General features: G+C 39.0%; 1 long non-coding RNA gene across 1 annotated transcript; it reads right to left on the bottom strand.

Annotated features, from left to right (window-relative positions):
- Nucleotides 1–1,591: 1,591 nt before the first annotated feature.
- Nucleotides 1,592–15,416, bottom strand: LOC127560704 (uncharacterized). The gene is made up of 2 exons (XR_007953390.1): nucleotides 14,398–15,416; nucleotides 1,592–4,214 (listed from the first exon to the last, which is right to left on the bottom strand). It is a non-coding gene; the product is annotated as an uncharacterized LOC127560704 (long non-coding RNA).
- Between the last annotated feature and the right edge of the window lie 3,472 nt (nucleotides 15,417–18,888).

Here is an 18,888-nt window from a genome sequence, read left to right as displayed (position 1 = left end):
GCTTTGTTAAGTTTTAAGAACAACGATTAAGGAAAATTTGCTTGTGATTTTTAAACTTTTTTTAAAGGTAGGAAAGTTTAAAGAGATTGTTTAAGTATGTAGCTAGAGAGAAAGAGAAAGTTGGAAACGAGTGGATTTGGGAAGTAACCTGATGTTAGGAAACTGATGAGCTAAATCTTGAAAAGGATCGCCATGTGGAAATTTGAGTGGGGAACCTGAGGGAAGTTGGGGCAGGAATGGGAGAAGGGTGGCCGCATGGAGTCCTCTCCTCCCCTCTCCTCTCTATGTTCCTGCCGCTTTTTATGCTTATCTGATTACGGCAGTGCAGCAACTGTGGTTTTTAAGGACATGCTCATTTTTAGGTTAATTGTTTGAATATTTGTTTCTTCATAAAGGTTTTCTTGGTTAAGAGATATGGTCATAAATGTGATCCATACGTTGGTACGAATATTTCTAAGAGTTTAATTGCTATTTTAAGAAACGTTGTTATGCCACAGTTTTCTTTAACTGTCCTGACTCAGTTTCCCTGTCTCAGTTACCTTAACTGTTCTGTCTCTGACCCAGTAAAACTAAGGACTGTTCGCTCTTGGGTTATGAATTAGCAAGATAAAAGAGTAGATCTCCTGATTCTTTTATGGATTTACAATATTCCTTTAGAATATTCCAAGACCAACCCATGATATCTTTACTTCTTTGTCTCTGGAATTTTTAGGTTTTATGGCTTCCCCTCCCTGATAAAAAAAACTTTCCCTCCCTTTCTCTTCTTTGTCTCCAAAAATGTATTTAAGAAGTTGTTGTTCCTCCATTCATTGCTGGAGTATGGCGTCTGGCAGCTGTATGCTGGACGCTGGATTCTTTGGGTCCTCCAGCCCTGGGACCAATATGGATTCCTTGGTCCCAGTATCTCTGTCTGACTGGATAATCTGAGACAAGAGTCCTGTCCAGTCAATCTTACTCTCCCATTAATAAAATATTAAAAACTCTCTAATCTCTCTCCTGCCTCAGTTTCTCCGGCATTACAATTTGGAGGTCCTACCGAGATAATAGAAACTGAGAACTGGATTAGAGATTAGAGATCTCTCGGTCTCCACCTAGGCCTGAGGGGGGCTCAGGACCTGGGTCTGTTCCTTGAGAAAAGACCAGCACTCCTAGGAAGCGGTTCCTCAGCCTCAGTCCAGCCTACAGTGGACAACGAAATCGATTCGGCATTTGATTCGGCATTCGGGAGAGTAAGTCTGTCTGGTTTTGGTTCTGGTTCTGGTCTGTTCTGTTGTTGCAACCTGTGGTCTCAGAATAAATGCCGACGGGTTTAAAAATTCTGAGACGGGTATTTTCTGGGACGCTGGAGAATATCCTCTGGGTATGGTATGTTTGCTTAATGTTGTAACTGTGTAGTCTGTCATATATGTTCTATGTTCTGTGTGGTTTGTCTGTTATGTTGTTGGTTGGAAAACAACGTTGCAACTGTGCATAGTAAATTGGAGCTCCATGTTTGTCTGTGTGTGTCTATGTTAAAAGGTAGCAAGCTTGTAAGAGATAAGGATTCAGCCTCTGTGTTGCAGGCTTAGAAAATATCAAGAACTTTGAAAAATCTTTCTCTCTCTCTCTGTCTCTGGCTGACTGCAGCAGCCTGTGAGAAAAAGGGAGAGAAAGGAAAAAAAAAAAAAAAAAAGAAAGAAAAAATAGATTGAAAGGGATTTGAAAGTTTGGAAAGTTAATATACAGCAGTATGCTTACATTTAAAGGAAAGGAGATTGTTTAAGTATGTAGTCAGGGGGAAAGAGAAAGTTGGAAATGGGTGGATTTGGGAAGAAACCTGATATTGGGAAACTGATGGGTTAAATCTTGAAAAAAGGATCCCCATGTAGGAAATTGAGTGGGGAACCTGAGGGAAGTTTTTTTCCTAGAGGTCAGGATTGGAGGAAGGGGGGCCATGTGGAATCCTCTCCTCCCCTCTCCTCTCTAAGTATGTTCCTGCCGCTTTTTTTTTTATCTGATTGCGGCAGTGCAGCAAAGTGATTTTTAAGGACATGCTTATTTTTAGGTTAAATTGATTGAATATTTGTTTTTTGATACATAAAAGTTTTCTTGGTTAAAAGAAAATGGTCGTAAATGTGATCCATACTTTGGTACGAATATTTCTAAGAGTTTAATTGCTATGTTAAAAAAAACCTTCTTGAATTCTTTTATGTGGAATTGGGTCTTTTGTATAAGTTTAAATTGATTGTATTGGGTCATTCTGAGGTTATTTAAAGGGCCTCTGGACATAAGTTTTTTTCCTTTGTCCTTTTGAAAATGTTTTTGTTATGGACAATATGCAATTTGGGATGTTTTTCTATGTATTGGGTATTTTAAAAGCAAAATGATTTGTATGTATATAATGTTCACTCATGTAACATCTACCTAGATATGATAATTGTTCTAAGTTGTGAACTTACTGAGACAAAATTGCTTTCTGTTATGACTTATAAGGATATGATAAATAATTTATCCGAAATTTGATTAATGACATCTGTTATGGGAGTTTTTGGGCTTAGAGTTAATTAGCTAATGCTATTTGGGAGTTTTAAAGCTCCACCCTGTGACAGTTACTGGGACAATTGATTGATAAGCTGTTAAAACTCAACTGCTTATGTTATAGTTATGTTCTTGAATTTTTTCCTTCTGTAACTGATCTCTCTGATCAGAGCAATGGTCAATAGAACTGTTACTGCAATTCAATTATGTCAAGCCTTGCTATTTTCAGTCTGGCTATATGTAGTCATTGTATCCTAAATGCTTGGGCAACTGAGTATTTCGCCTAGTCATCTGTCTGTTACTGGATATTTGTGTTTTGTTCCTTTAAGGTTTCTACATGATAAGTGGACAATTAACAGGGGTCTGTAAGACTGCAGCCGTTTGCTTGGCCTGTAAAGCAAACTCATCTCTTCACATAGGAAACTGCTGGCCAATCCATTTTGGCCTCCTCGTATTTTGCAACAGTCTGGTGAACTGAGTCTATCTGAGACTGATCTAATCTTTATGTGTTAGATTTGTGTTTTTGTTCTAGATTTTGGTCAAATTACAGATATTGGCTTGCTTCTGGAACCTGGATCAGCTTTGATCAGCTTTGATTGCCAGCATGACACACCCACTCTGCAAGGAATGAGAGCCTCCTGTCACTTCATAGCCTGAAGCAGCAGTTTAAAAATGAGACCATGGACTTGACCCTGCATCGACTGTACTTTGGACTGATATGAGGGACTTTGGGAATGGTTGATGACTGTTAAACCTTGCCTGGATCATCTATTACTGTGTGTTTAAGACTTGGGATGGGATTTGTTAAAACTGTAATTGCTGTTATGTTTGAGGGCTTTGAAGGAAATGCTACTGTATTAGTCTGTTATGTATAGGGATTTTGATTTGCTCTTGGGATTTATATGGGGAATGGTCATTTGATAATTCCTTTCCGTGAAAAAAAAAAAGGGAGGTAGAGATAGAACATTGGGGAAACTGATATATTTTTTTTTCAAAATACCTGAAAGAATGGGAACCCCTAGCTTCCTATTCACTTTGCCTTAGGCATTTCTGCCCCACCCTCTATCTCACTAGTGCAGATTGAATTTGGATGTTTTAGTTTTAGAATCCCTTATTTTGTTAAAATTTCCCTGGCAGACTCAGTTTTGAGATTATTTTTTTTAGAAAAGTTTTAGAAATCAGACACCTGTCCTGACACTGGCAGTCTGATCTGTTTTTCCATTCCTGTAACCCCAGTTCATTAAGTATTTCAAAGGACCTTGAAGTTTGGCTTGAGGCACCTAAAAAGTTTGGAGTTTGCCTGCCTTGATGGTCTAACTGTGTATAATCTGCTCAGAAATCTGTATTCTAATAGCAGTCCTGTTTCTCTGGGTGGGGACAGGTGGAGCTACTACAAGCCTCATCCCCCATGGAGAGGGCTGCCTCTCTGAATGGGCCTTGGACCCTGCTGCTTTGTAAGCAGAGACTGAGTTAAGTGCACAAATGACCAGACCTAACTGTCCGTCTCAAACTGGATTCTCTGGCTGAGATGGTGCTCCAGAACTGTAGAGGGCCTGACATGCTTGCAACAAGGGAGCCTTTGTACAGCTGTTAACTCTGGGATTATCAGGGAGAGACTTGCTCTTGCCATATGAGTCTTTACATTTTTTCTAGTTTTATTTTTGGCTCATTTGCTTTACATAAGGTGGGTCAAAGACCTCCTGGGTATCTAGAGGAAGGTGCTAAGATTCAAAGGTTTGAATATTTAGGAGAAAGAGTGTGGAATGTTATGCCACAGTTTTCTTTAACTGTCCTGACTCAGTTTCCCTGTCTCAGTTACCTTAACTGTTCTGTCTCTGACCCAGTAAAACTAAGGATTGTTCGCTCTTGGGTTATGAATTAGCAAGATAAAAGAGTAGATCTCCTGATTCTTTTATGGATTTACAATATTCCTTTAGAATATTCCAAGACCAACCCATGATATCTTTACTTCTTTGTCTCTGGAATTTTTAGGTTTTATGGCTTCCCCTCCCTGATAAAAAAACTTTCCCTCCCTTTCTCTTCTTTGTCTCCAAAAATGTATTTAAGAAGTTGTTGTTCCTCCATTCATTGCTGGAGTATGGCGTCTGGCAGCTGTATGCTGGACGCTGGATTCTTTGGGTCCTCCAGCCCTGGGACCAATATGGATTCCTTGGTCCCAGTATACTTATCTCTGTCTGACTGGATAATCTGAGACAAGAGTCCTGTCCAGTCAATCTTACTCTCCCATTAATAAAATATTAAAAACTCTCTAATCTCTCTCCTGCCTCAGTTTCTCCGGCATTACAACGTCTTGAATTCTTTTATGTGGAATTGGGTCTTTTGTATAAGTTTAAATTGATTGTATTGGGTCATCCTGAGGTTATTTAAAGGGCCTCTGAACATAATAGTTTTTTTCTTTGTCTTTTTGAAAATGTTTCTGTTATGGACAATATGCAATTTGGGCTGTTTTTCTATGTATTGGGTATTTTAAAAGCAAAATGATTTGTATGTATAATGTTCACTCATGTAACATCTACCTAGATATGATAATTGTTCTAAGTTGTGAACTTACTGAGACAAAATTTCTTTCTGTTATTACTGTAAAGTTATGATAAATCTTTGTTTAAAATTTATCAGAAATTTGATTAATGACATCTGTTATTGGAGGTAAAAGTTTTTGGGCTTAGAATTAATTAGTTAATGCTATTTGGGAGTTTTAAAGCTCCACCCTCTGACAATTACTGGGACAATTGATAAGCAGTTAAAATTCGACTGCTTATGTTATTATGTTCTTGCATTTTTTCCTTCTGTAACTGATCTCTCTGATCAGAGCAATGGTCAATAGAAGCTGTTAATACAATTCAGTTATGTCATGCCTTGCTATTTTCAGTCTGGTCATATGTAATCATGTATCCTAAATGCTTGGGTAACTGAGTATTTCGCCTGGTCATCTGTCTGTTACTAGATATTTGTGTTTTGTTCCTTTAAGGTTTCTACATGATAAGTGGACAATTAACAGGGGTCTGTAGGACTGCAGCCGTTTGCTTGGCCTGTAAAGCAAACTCGTCTCATCACATAGGAAACTGCTGGCCAATTTATTTTGGCCTCCTCATGTTTTGCAACAGTCTGAACTGAGTCTTTCTATCTGAGACTGATCTAATCTTTATGTGTTAGATTTGTGTTTTTGTTCTAGATTTTGATCAAATTATAGATATTGACTTGTTTCTGGAACCTGGATCAGCTTGGATCAGCTTTGATTGTCAGCATGATGCATCCACTCTGCATGGAATGAGAGCCTCCTATCACTTCACAGCCTGAAGCAGCAGTTTTAAATGAGACCATGGACTGGACCCTGCATCTAGTGTATTTTGGATTGATATGAGGGACTTTGGGAATGGTTGATGACTGACTGTTAAACCTTGCCTGGATCATCTATTATTGTGTGTTTAAGATTTGATATGGGATTTGTTAAAACTGTGTAATTATTATGTTTGAGGGCTTTTAGGCCTTTTTAGGAAATGCTACTGTATTAGTCTGTTATGTATAGGGATTTTGATTCACTCTTGGGATTTATATGAGGAATGGTCATTTGATAATTCCTTTCCGTGAGAGAAAAAAAAAGGGGGAGGAAGAGATAGAACATTGGGGAAACTAATATATATTTGTTCAAAATACCTGTTAGTATACTTTCTCAGGGTGGACAGAAGCTTTCCCCCACCCGAAAGGAAACAGCTCTCACAGTGGTTAGGAAGATACTAAATGAGTTAATGCCCCGCTTTGGTCTTCCAATAGCCATAGGGTCTGATAATGGGCCTGCTTTTGTTGCCAAAATATCAGAAGGCATCAGCAAGGCCCTGGGCATTGACTGGAAACTCCACTGCGCATACAGACCGCAGAGCTCTGGGCAAGTGGAAAGGATGAATAGAACACTTAAGGAGTTCCTTTCAAAGCTTGTCTTGGAGACCCAGATCTCCTGGGTCTCGCCCCTGCCATTAGCATTACTGAGGAGTAGATGCACTCCTAACAAATTAGGGTTAACTCCCTTTGAGATTCTGTTCGGGAGACCCTCTCCAATTCTGCCCTTGGTCAGGGAAGACTTGATGGCTGAAATTTCTAACTCTTCCCTTATCAAGTTGTGAGGGATGTAGAAGACCCTTACCCAAAATGACTACTCAGAGATCCCTCAGTAGAAGGCAGAAAAGTTGTTTATTGAAAAACCTCCGGAGGATGAGCTGTCCCATCGCAAGATAAGCTCGCGGTAGGAGGGCTAAAGAAGTAGTAAAGATACATAGCTTTTATACAAGAAATTACATCACAAGTAAGAGAGCATTGAGAAGGGGAGGGGGAGGCATCTAATTGGTTGTTGCTAGTTGGGGAGATTGGAATGGAAGGTTTCTATTTCCCTGAAATCTCCTGATCTCTAGGAAACAGAAAGTCAGGCCTTCAGGCTTAATCAAGCAGACAGTGGTCCAGCTAATAGACTAAATATTGATAAATGTCAAATACCAATAAATGTCACCAGTTCAGGTTAAGTAAATATGTTTCTAGCTGGCCAAGGCTCAAGTAGATATGAGCCTGCACATATACAGGTCATAGGGGAGACACAGAAATAATAAAATACAGAAAAAGAATTCATACATTCCTGTAAGTTCTTCACCTTATCTATTCCCCACAACTTCCCCCTTCTAATATGTAAATGATTTTTATCATATTTCTATGAAGAACTTACACACTTTTCAAAATCAGTTAATATATCTATACATTGTTTATCAAGTTCACAATCAAGATCATCCCTCTTTAATACATTCCAGTCTTTTCTCTGAAGAATCATCATTTTAATAGCATTTTCTGTATGCAATATTTTGATAGGGACCACTGAACTATTCTGGTTACTAATGTAATTATACAGGATAGACATAGCAGCAACAGGATAATACCATTGATTGCAATAAGTTCATACCATAAAAATTGCTTCCACCAACTATCTTAGAAACAGTTATCACAGAACAGATTGGCATTTGGCAAACATAAAAATACAAAGATAAATAAAGATGACAATCTAGGGAAATTGAGGCACAACATTACACACTCTTCTGAATATTTGAATTATTGAATTACCTTCCCTAGAAACCTGGGAGGTCTCAGCACCATAATTTTGACCAACCCAATATGAGGCAAATAAATCAAAATGAAACTAGAAAATGCAAGGACTTATGGCAAGGGCAAGTCTCTTCCTGACAACCCCAGAGTTATCAGCAGTACAAAGGCCCTCATCTCAGCCAGAGAATCCAGTTTGAGATGGACAGTTCACTGTGTTATGGGGTCTGCAGTCATTTGTGCACTTAACTCAGCTTCTGCTTATATAGGGAGTAGCAGAGCTCGAGACAGTCATGCTGCCCATTCAGAGGGGCAACCCACTCCAGGGGAGAAGGGTGAGGCTTAGAGTAGCTCCACCTGTCCCCACCCAGGGGACAGACAGGGCTGCTACTGGAATACAGATTTCTGAGCAGAGCTTTCAGAGCATGCACAGTTAGAACATGAAGGCAGGCAAACACCAAACTTTAGAGGCTTGATCTCAAAAGGGCAATGTTATTAAAAATGCTGAGGTACCAGTTAAGAAACTGGGGTTACAGGGCTGGAGATTGCCAGTCCCAAGACAAGTGTCTTAATCTTAATCTTCTTTAAAACAGAATAGTTCCCAAAACTGAGTCTGCCAGGGCAATTCCACAGAATGAGGGGTTTCAAAGCTAAAACATAGTAAAAACAAAAAAGATTGCTTAAGGACTTCCAATTTAATCTGAACTGGTGGTATAGGGGATGGGGCAGAAGTACGAAAGGCAAAAGTGAAAGAAAACTAAGGGTTCCCACTCTTTTAGGTATTTTGAGAAAAATCCACCAGTTTCCCTAGTTCCCTATCTCTTCCTCTCCTTTTTTTTTTTCCTCATGGAAAGGAATCATCCAAAAAAAAAAATAATAAATAGTCAAATAACCATCCACATATAAATCCCAAGAGTGAATTAAAGTTCCTACATACATAACAGTCTAGTACAGGAGGAGTTTCCTAAAATCAATCAAATCAAATCAAATCAAATACCTTAAACAATTACATATTCTGAAGTGAACATAGATATTATAAACATTTTATAGCTTCCTTAATAGCAATAGTTACCATTTTTAATAATTTCCATCCCAAATCTTAAACACACAGTAATGTTTGCATTTTTTTCTAACTCTAGTAATAGAATTGTAATTTTAACAATAATTCATCAACCACTTTCCCACTTCCCCCATATCAGTCCAAATTACATCAGGAGCACTGGCGATGGTCTCGATCTTAGCTGCTTCAGGCTGAGAAATGGGCGAAGGTGCTCAATCCATGCAAGGGTGTGGGTGTGGTGTCAATCTAAGCTTCAGATGGGCCGATCCATGTCTCAGAAGAGATTCAATAATCTGTAATTTGACCAAAATCTAGAACAAAAAAACTAAATCTAACAAAGTTAGAACAGTCTGGACCTGCAACAACATGTGGGGAGGCCAGTATAGATTGGCCAGCAGTTCCTATGTGAAGGAATAAGCTTGCTTCACAGGACAGGCAGATAGCTATAGTTCCAATAAATAGCAGTTAGGTTTCACAGACCATTGTAAATTGTCCTCTTATCATTTAAAAAAAAAAAAACATTTTAAAAATAAAACACAAATATCCAGTAACAGACAGATGACTAGGCTAAATACTTATTTGCCTAAGTATTTAGGATATAAAGATTACATATCACCAGATTGGAAACAGCAAGGTATGACATATTTGAATTACATTAACAGTTCTTATTAACTATTGTTCTGATCATAGAAATCAGTCACAGGAGGAAAAAATGCAAGAACATAACTATAACATAATATAAGCAGTTAAAACTCAATCTTCAGCACACTGAAGAGTGGAGCTTTAAAACTTCCAAATAGCATTAATTACAAGCCCAAAGAATTTCGTCTCCAAAGTTTCAAATAAATCTCAGTTATTTACCATGACCTTATATCAATAACAGTAAGAAATTTATCCCAGAAAATTCACACAATTCTTATATACCCAAGTAGATGTTGCATCTTGAATAAATTTAATATACCAATTATTTTGCTTTTAAAATACCCAATATACAGAAAAATCCCAAACTACATATGGTTCACAACAAAAACATTTTCAAAAGGAAGAAGGCAAAAACTATTATCCTTGAAGTCCCGTTTCAGATAATTGGCATCAATACAGTTAATTAAAACTTCCTATTTTCACATAAAAAGAATCTGAAAAGTTCTTGAAAACATCAATTAAACTTTTTGAAATAACCCTTTCAAACTATATACCACATTTCTGATCATATTCTTTAATATTCATAACCATTATGTATCTAAAGAAACAAATATTCAATCAATTAACATCTTGTAAGAGCAGTTTGTCTCTTTAAATAACCATTTGTTTTCTTCAGCCAAAGGAACCAAGCGGCAGCCACTTTCCACTGCTGCTCACTTTCTCTCCTCCCACAAAAACACATCCCTTCTCACAGCCATCTCTCTGTGACTACCCTTTCCAACCAGTTCCTTCTTTTTCCTACTGACGACTTCTTGAAATCATTTGTTTCTACTAATCAATCCTTCTTAAATTACCTTCATTCTCCTATCCCATCTCTCTGTCTCTCTCTCTTTCCAATGCTTACTTGCTCAAAATTTATTACATACCTTAAACACTCCTAAACCAAAAATCCTTCTGACTAGATGCTCTATTTAAACTATTAATTGCTTTTGTAAATCAATCTCTTTTCCCTTGTCTTTAAATCATCTTTTTTTTTTAAACTTTAAACTTCAAGATTCACAATTAATTTTGAATCAAATTTCATAAAACTTACAATATAGTTTACAAATTACTCAATGCTTTTAAAAAGCAACATACCATTTAAGTAGGGAGATACAAACATAAGCCCTCCCTAAGGTAAGCTACTGGCATTTTGTTTAATAACCTATATTTCAATTTGAAGTCCAACCAAATAATAAAAAAAAAAGAAAAGTTTTTTCTCTTCAGTTGTAAAGGCCACAATACTCGAAAAATTCTTAAGATTTTATACTCAGAATAAATCTAACATGTGTAAGGCAACAGTAAATTATTTCCCCCAATTTTAATTTTATTCCAATTTCAAAATTATAGTACCTCTTTAAAATATAGTAAATTCCCAAAACTCTTAATCAAATATTGCAAACAATTACCCAGTTTAGTCTTCTTAAACTTTCTGTTCTCTAATTCCATGAAGGCAAATTTACTAATAATGATTTTTCTTTCTTTTCCTGCAAATTTTTTTTTTTTTAGAAGTAGGCCTAGTTTTCCCACAGGTCCAACAGGTCAGAACGCCCCTGTGTTCTACTATTTACCTCTCTTACTCTATATTTATTCTTCCCTTCCAATATCTGCAGTCTCATATTTCCGATCTTAAATTTTCCAATATTATCACACACACCAATTTAAAGTTATTTTACTTCAGTTTGTGAAATTTCCTAAAATTTACCTAGATACTTTATTCCCATGTCTTTTCTTTAGTAAGCAGGAAAGAGTTAAGCACCAATCCTTGCTTTACCTTGAGAATGCTTTTCTCTGGCTGAGTCCTGATAACAGGCTCTTTGTTTATAGGAGCGATAGCCACTGTTCTTCTATTTTCTCAAAACTTTCCAAACTTTCAATCTATGTTTTTATTTTTCCCCCTTCTTTCCCTCCTCCCGCAAAGCCACTGCCAGAGACAGAGGGAGAGAAAGAGAAAAAAAGATTTTCTTTCCTTGAGAAGCCCAAAACTAGTTCCCAAATTCTAAGACCAATACATTCTGAGCCACTCTGAAAGAATTACTACTCTGAATGAATTCCAGTTCCCACAATTCAGCCTGATATTTTTCTAAGCCTGTAACACAGAGCTGAATTCTTATCTCTTATGAGCTTTCTAACTTTTAACACAGAACAAAGGCAATGCAAAGCAGACATACACACAGACATTCACAAAACTCTATTTTCACCTTTACATACAGATTTAAGTCTGATATACCCAAATAATCCTGGGATACACATCCTCCCAGTTTTCTTCTCTTGTATATCTGGAAGTTCATTCCAGTCTTGAATTTCCTAGCTAACGTCCTGATACAAATTTTCGGACTGCTTCTATACCACCCTGGACCCGATCCAGGTGTTGGCGGAGGCCCTATGTTACCCTCACGCCCAGGCGGAGGCCCTATGTTACCCTCACACCCCCACAGCCACCCGAGAGCTTCCTTAGGAAAAGTCCTTTATCGTTGGGGTTAACAGCAGTCCACACCAAAAATAAATTTAAGAGGGCTAATCCCTCAGGGTCTCCCTCGACCCAGCCAATAAACCCCCAGACTTCCCAAGAGCTTTACCTCGAGAACATATGTTTCTTTTCAGGCTGCAAATGCCGGCCATCAGGACTCTTATTTCTTTCAATCTTCAATTCTGCATTCCACTGAGTATTCCTGCTTCGAGTTGTTGTCTAAGAGGGGAGGGAGGCTGCTCACCCAGAGCCAGAGACCATGGAGAAAACTACTCCGTGGGCGCCTGTCCCTGTTTGGGGTGCACATAGCCATCTCCCCCAAAGACCCCATCCCGGACGAGCCCCCAACTGTGAGGGATGTAGAAGACCCTTACCCAAAATGACTACTCAGAGATCCCTCAGTAGAAGGCAGAAAAGTTGTTTATTGAAAAACCTCCGGAGGATGAGCTGTCCCATCGCAAGATAGCTCGCGGTAGGAGGGCTAAAGAAGTAGTAAAGATACATAGCTTTTATACAAGAAATTACATCACAAGTAAGAGAGCATTGAGAAGGGGAGGGGGAGGCATCTAATTGGTTGTTGCTAGTTGGGGAGATTGGAATGGAAGGTTTCTATTTCCCTGAAATCTCCTGATCTCTAGGAAACAGAAAGTCAGGCCTTCAGGCTTAATCAAGCAGACAGTGGTCCAGCTAATAGACTAAATATTGATAAATGTCAAATACCAATAAATGTCACCAGTTCAGGTTAAGTAAATATGTTTCTAGCTGGCCAAGGCTCAAGTAGATATGAGCCTGCACATATACAGGTCATAGGGGAGACACAGAAATAATAAAATACAGAAAAAGAATTCATACATTCCTGTAAGTTCTTCACCTTATCTATTCCCCACAAAGTTTTTACAGGCCTTACAGAAAACTCAGAAAGACCATCTCACACCTCGTCTGTGAGTTCCTTCCTGTCCCTCTCACTGACACCGCCTCTCACTGACCCTGTGCATCGGTATACTGTGATCCTCACCACGCCCACTGCTGCAAGAGTTGAATCAATCCCTGCCTGGATTCACCACAGCAAAATGAAACCAGCTGTTACCACTGAATGGAAAGCAAAGATCAGTGAAGATCCCCTAATACAGACTGATTCGCTCCTCTAGTCCTTGATTTCCCCTAAAAGACACTGGGTGGGAAAATCCTGGGAAGTTCAATCCTTGTATTTACTTTGTTACTGTTTGTGATTACCCTAATCTGTTTGCATAATCTCCCCTAAAGGCCCCTTCCCCCTTTCGCCATTCCTCCTATTGTATTGTCATGGGGTTTTTCTCAGTCCTCCTCCTCCCTATGCTTTCTAAGGCTTTGGGAAACATACACGCCCCCAAAGACCATATGGACAATGACCTTTAGGAATCTTGAGAGGGGGGCCCCACTCTTTCTGCTACTTATTGCTCAGGTTTAGAACCCTCTATGACAATAGATTCCTCCCTAGCTCCCTGTTTCTACTTTAGGGCCCTGATAGACCCTCCAGCCTGATTGTGCCCTAATGCTTGGTGGTGCTCCCTCCCTGACGATTCCTTTAGGCTGACTATCCAAACCCTTGATCAGCAGACCCAGACCTCACTGTATCCCCGCTGAATTATCCTAACAATCCAGGAACCGTCCCACCAGAAGTGAAGCAGTCCCGAGCTTTCACCCTTTGGTAGCGGTCTTCAATTCAGCCACTACCTCATAGTTCAGTGTAAAGATCCACCCCTCTCCAAGCCTGTGGGACCTCTGACTGCTTTATAGTCCCACCTAGACCACCAGTCCTGGCTGATCCTATCCTACCACCATCATCCCTGGCACCGCAGGACCTTGTCATGTTCCCCTATTCTTCCTGACCGTTAGTGCCAATTGACATTCCCTCTGAATCTTCTCTTTCTGCCGAGATTGCTGGTTCTGCTTTAACTCTGAACTCCCTTATTTTGTTAAGATTGTCCTGGCAGACTCAGTTTTGGGAATTATTATTATTATTTTATTTTATTTTTTTTTAAGTTCTAGAACTCAGACACCTGTCCTGACACTGGCAGTCTCTCTGATCTATTTTTCTTCAGTCCTGTAACCCCAGCTCATTAAATATTTCAGCATTTCAAAGGACCTTGAAGTTTGGCATGAGGCACCTAAAAAGTTTGGAGTTTACCTGCCATGATGGTCTAACTGCGCGTAATCTGCTCAGAAATCTGTATTCTAGTAGCAGCCCTGCCTATTTCTCTGGGTGGGGACGGGTGGAACTACTCCAAGCCTCATCCTTCCCCCATGGAGAGGGCTGCCTCTCTGAATGGGCCTTGGATCCTGCTGCTTTGTAAGCAGAGACTGAGTTAAGTGCAAAATGACCACAGACCTAACTGTCCATCTCAAATTGGATTCTCTGGCTGAGATGGTGCTCCAAAAACTGTAGAGGACCTGACATGCTTGCAACAAGGGAGCCTCTATACAGCTGTTAACTCTGGGGTTATCAGGGAGAGACTTGCTCTTGCCATATGAGTCTTTACATTTTTCTAGTTTTATTTTGGCCCATTTGCTTTACATAAAGTGGGTCAAAGACCTCCTGGGTACCTAGAGGAAGGTGCTAAGATTCAAAGGTTTGAATATTTAGGAGAGAGAGTGTGGAATGTTATGCCACAGTTCTCTTTAACTGTCCTGACTCAGTTTCCCTGTCTCAGTTTCCTTAACTGTTCTGTCTCTGACCCAGTAAAACTAAGGATTATTCGCTCTCGGGTTATAAATTAGCAAGATAAAAGAGTAGATCTCCTGACTCTTTTATGGATTTACAATATTCCTTTAGAATATTCCAAGATTAACCCATGATATCTTTACTTCTTTGTCTCTGGAATTTTTAGGTTTTATGGCTTCCCCTCCCTGATAAAAAAAAAACTTTCCCTCCCTTTCTCTTCTTTGTCTCCAAAAAGGTATTTAAGAAGTTGGGGTTCCTCCATTCAGGGCTGGAGAATGGCATCTGGCAGCTGTATGCTGGACGCTGGATTCTTTGGGTCCTCCAGCCCTGGGACCAATATGGATTCCTTGGTTCCAGTATACTTATCTCTGTCTGACTGGATAATCTGAGACGAGAGTCCTGTCCAGTCAATCTTACTCTCCCATTAATAAAATATTAAAAACTCTCTAATCTCTCTCCTACCTCAGTTCCTCCGGCATTACAGTACTAGCATTTGGGAATGCAGAAGAACAGGTGACCTGGTCACAGTTCCAGGGCCAAGAAGAATGCTAAAGCTTGTGATTGCAGGGGAGCAAGCAGGATCAGCACATAAATCAGGAGAGAACATTGACCATAACTCTCCCTGGATCACACCACCTTGAAAGCACAAAAAACTTACAGATCCCCAGAACTTGTTCTGATAACAACAGCATGAAAAAGCTAAAATTTGGCTTTTATTACCAATTTCCACACTATTCAGGTGAGTAGAACCCAACTTTAACATAAAGATCAAAGTCAAGAAATAGACTAGAAAATTAAGCAAATAACAAAAAACAGAAATTGGCCATGAAAGCCTACTATGGTGGCAGAGAAAATCAAAACATAAACTCAGAAGAAGACAAGAATGTAGAAACAGCTAGAAAGCTTCAAAGGAAAAATGCTCATTGAAATAAGAATTCCTGGAAGGATTGAAGAAACAAATGAGTGAAAGGGGGGTGAGGGAGGGATGGAAAAAAAATGAGAGTGATGCACAAAAATTGGGGGGGGGGAAGAAGTAGTGAGTTGGCAAAAGAAGCACAACAAAATATTGAATAAAATAATATTTTAGAAACAGAATTGGTCTAATTGTAAAAGAGATATAAAAATTCATTGAAGAAAAGAACTACTTAAAAAGTAGAATAAACAAAATGAGAAAGGAGATACAAAAATTCACTGAATGAAAAAATTCCTTTAAAAAGTGGAATTGGGAGGGTGGAACCAAGATAGTGGAGAAGACACAATGGGACATTCTAAGCTCCTCTCATACCCTCACTACTAATTAACCAAAGTCAGCCTCAAAAATAGTGCTTAACTGGTGTAAAATCTACAAATATTAGAAATACACCAACTTACCAACAGAAGATAATATGGAAGATCGCCAGAAAAGGTTTGTCCTGATCATCAGGAGCAGGCTAACCCAGGCAGGGAGATAGAACCATTGGTTAGCATACTGAGCAGATCAGGGTGGGGGCGATCTCCTTGTGGATGGAGATTTTATAGGGAGGACCCTACCACAGGTTGGCTGCTCTGCTTTGGTTGCAAAGCAGTAGATCAGCAAAGAAGTTACAAAAAGGCCAAAGGTAGAGTGTCCTCCAAAAAAAAGCCAGAATCTAGCACCTTCCTCTAGGTACCCAGGAGGTCTTTGACCCACCTTATGTAAAGCAAATGAGCCTTGGTCAGATTCCAAAGCCAGAGGACTTTAGAATCATTGATAGATTACTAGAACAGAAGTCCCCTAAAGTCAGGGGATCTTAAAATTATTGCTGTCTCCCCTAGAAGCTATATTACATCAATACTACTCATCTTTATTTTACAAATCAGAAAATTTAAGAAAAGAGAGGTTAAGTGACTTGCTCAGTGGTCACCCCAGTAGTGTATAACATTCTGAGGAAGAATCTGAACGCAGGTTTTCCTTGTTCCCAGTCCAATACCCTATTTATTAATTGTACCATCTAGTTTTCTTATTCAAGGATGTGGAATATTAGTGGCTGGTAAAGCTCAATTGCTCCAGTCCATCCTCCACTCGGCTGTCAAATTGATATTTCTAAAATACAGGTCAGATCTATGCTACCTCCTTATTCAATAAACTCTAGTGGCTCCCTAATACTTCTAGGATTGAGGCTGTTTGAGTGGTCTAGATTCCTGGTGGTCTAGAGGTTAGTGTCTATAAGAGAGTTATTAAGAATCTCCCTTATAGTTTACCTCTCAGACTTGTGGAAAAGGAAGGAATTTATGACCAAAGAAGAACTAGCGATCATTACTGATCACAAAATAGAACGTTTTGATTATATCAAACTGAAAAGTTTTTGTACAAACAAAACTAATGCAGACAAAATTAGAAGGGAAGCAATAAACTGGGAAAATATTTTTATAGTCAAAGGTTCTGATAAAGGCCTCATTTCCAAAATATATAGAGAATTGACTCTAATTTATAAGAAATCAAGCCATTCTCCAATTGTTAAATGGTCAAAGGATATGAACAGACAATTCTCAGATGAAGAAATTGAAACTATTTCTAGCCATATGAAAAATTCTCCAAGTCATTATTAATCAAAGAAATGCAAATTAAGACAACTCTGAGATACCACTACACACCTATCAGACTGGCTAGAATGACAGGGAAAGAAAATGAAAAAGGTTGGAGGAGATGTGGTAAAACAGGGACACTAATACATTGTTGGTGGAATTGTGAATACATCCAACCATTCTGGAGAGCAATTTGGAACTATGCTCAAAAAGTTATCAAACTGTGCATACCCTTTGATCCAGCAGTGTTTCTACTGGGCTTATATTCCAAAGAGATCATAAAGAAGAGAAAGGAGGTAGCATAGATCTGACCTGTATTTTAGAAATATCAATTTGACAGCCGAGTGGAGGATGGACTGGAGCAATTGAGCTTTACCAGCCACTAATATTCCACATCCTTGAATAAGAAAACTAGATGGTACAATTAATAAATAGGGTATGTACACGAATGTTTGTGGCAGCCCTCTCTGTAGTGGCCAGAAACTGGTAACTGAGTAGATGCCCATCAATTGGACAATGGTTGAATAAATTGTGGTATATGAATATTATGGAATATTATTGTTCAGTAATAAATGACCAACAGGATGATTTCAGAAAGGCCTGGAGAGACTTCCATGAACTGATGCTGAGTAAAACGAGCAGGGCCAGGAGATCATTATATGCTTCAACAACAATACTATATAATGATCAGTTCTGATGGAGCTGGCCATGTTCAGCAATGAGATGAACCAAATCAGTTCCAATGGAGCAGTAATGAACTGAACCAGCTATGCCCAGCAAAAGACCTCTGGGAGATGACTAAAAACCATTACATTGAATTCCCAATCCCTATATTTTTGCCTGCCTGCATTTTGGATTTCCTTCACAGGCTAATTATACAATATTTCAGAATCCAATTTTTTTTTTTGTACAGCAAAATAATGGTTTGGTTATATATACTTATTGTGTATCTAATTTATACATTAATATATTTAACATCTATTAGTCATCCTACTATCTACGGGAGGGGATGGGGGGAAAGAGGGGAAAAATTGGTACAAAAGGTTTGGCAATTGTCAATGCTGTAAAATTACCCATACATATAACTTGTAAATAAAAAGCTATTAAAAAAAAAAAGAATCTCCTTTAAATTGGCTGCAGGTTTTAGGAGTGAAAGAATTCACTCATTCCCAAAATATTCGTTGCAAAATGAAAGTTTATTGTTAGATAAAAATCAGTTTACCAAGAGACTGACTTCTATAGTGACAGATCTATGGCTATGGAAAATGGAGTTTTGTACTGAGAATGCATTTTTCAGTGGACAGAAGATCTTTGTAGTAAAGGGAGCTGCCAAGGTCCATCTGCAAAGATTTTAGTTGATGGAAGCTTATTATTTTGGGTGTCTTAGTGGGGACTGGGGCAACCAGAGCAGAGCAGAACCAGTGAGGGCTGGGAGAGCCCAAGTTGGCTCAGACCCAGTGGGGACTGGGACAAGCCCAGATCTCCTATTGGAATTCAAAGGGATGCTTTTTGACCAGGATTTGTTATTGAATCAAAGGCTCTGGCATCCTGGAAAGACGACTTGTCTGGGAAGGATATGCCTCAGCCAGGAGGGGCTGGGAATCTGAACAGAATCACAGATCAATAGGAAATGGTTTCTTAAAGGGACCCCAACCTGCTTCAGAATCAAATTTAAAATCCTCTATCTTTTAAAGTCCTGCATAATCTGGATTCTTCCTACATCCTCAGTGTTCTTGTACCTTATTCACCCTTCCTTCCTTCCCAGCTATCCCTCCCTGCTCCCTGCAATACTCTTTGATGCAGGACTCTGATCTCTTT

The sequence above is a fragment of the Antechinus flavipes genome, chromosome 4 (assembly GCF_016432865.1).
Source record: "Antechinus flavipes isolate AdamAnt ecotype Samford, QLD, Australia chromosome 4, AdamAnt_v2, whole genome shotgun sequence".
NCBI classification, from domain to species: domain Eukaryota; kingdom Metazoa; phylum Chordata; class Mammalia; order Dasyuromorphia; family Dasyuridae; genus Antechinus; species Antechinus flavipes.
The sequence above is the reverse complement of the archived record's forward strand: the minus strand, read 5'-3'. Positions and strand labels throughout refer to the sequence as shown.